At 55.5% G+C, this 209-nt stretch overlaps 1 protein-coding gene across 3 annotated transcripts in view; it reads left to right on the forward strand.

Annotated features, from left to right (window-relative positions):
• The window catches only part of ABHD10 (abhydrolase domain containing 10), a 40,239-nt gene that overhangs the window by 27,261 nt on the left and 12,769 nt on the right, over nt 1-209 (forward strand). The window lies entirely within an intron of this gene.

The following is a 209-nucleotide window of genomic DNA, read 5'->3' on the forward strand; positions in this document are numbered from 1 at the left end:
CAGCAGCTGCCTTCTGAGCTCTTGGCAAATCCGAAGCCCTTTTGCTCTTCCAGTGAGAATAGCGGTAAATACTTCCTTGAGATCGCTCCAGCCTTTTTGGTGCATCAACTCATCTGGGGCCATCCCTTCCCCAGGGGAATGGTTGGTTACAGTAAAACAAAGGAGCGGGGAGACTCACCACCTTCCTTCCAGAGCCCCCCCCCCCCCCC

This window comes from Myotis davidii, unplaced genomic scaffold, assembly GCF_000327345.1.
Source record: "Myotis davidii unplaced genomic scaffold, ASM32734v1 scaffold379, whole genome shotgun sequence".
Lineage (NCBI taxonomy): Eukaryota > Metazoa > Chordata > Mammalia > Chiroptera > Vespertilionidae > Myotis > Myotis davidii.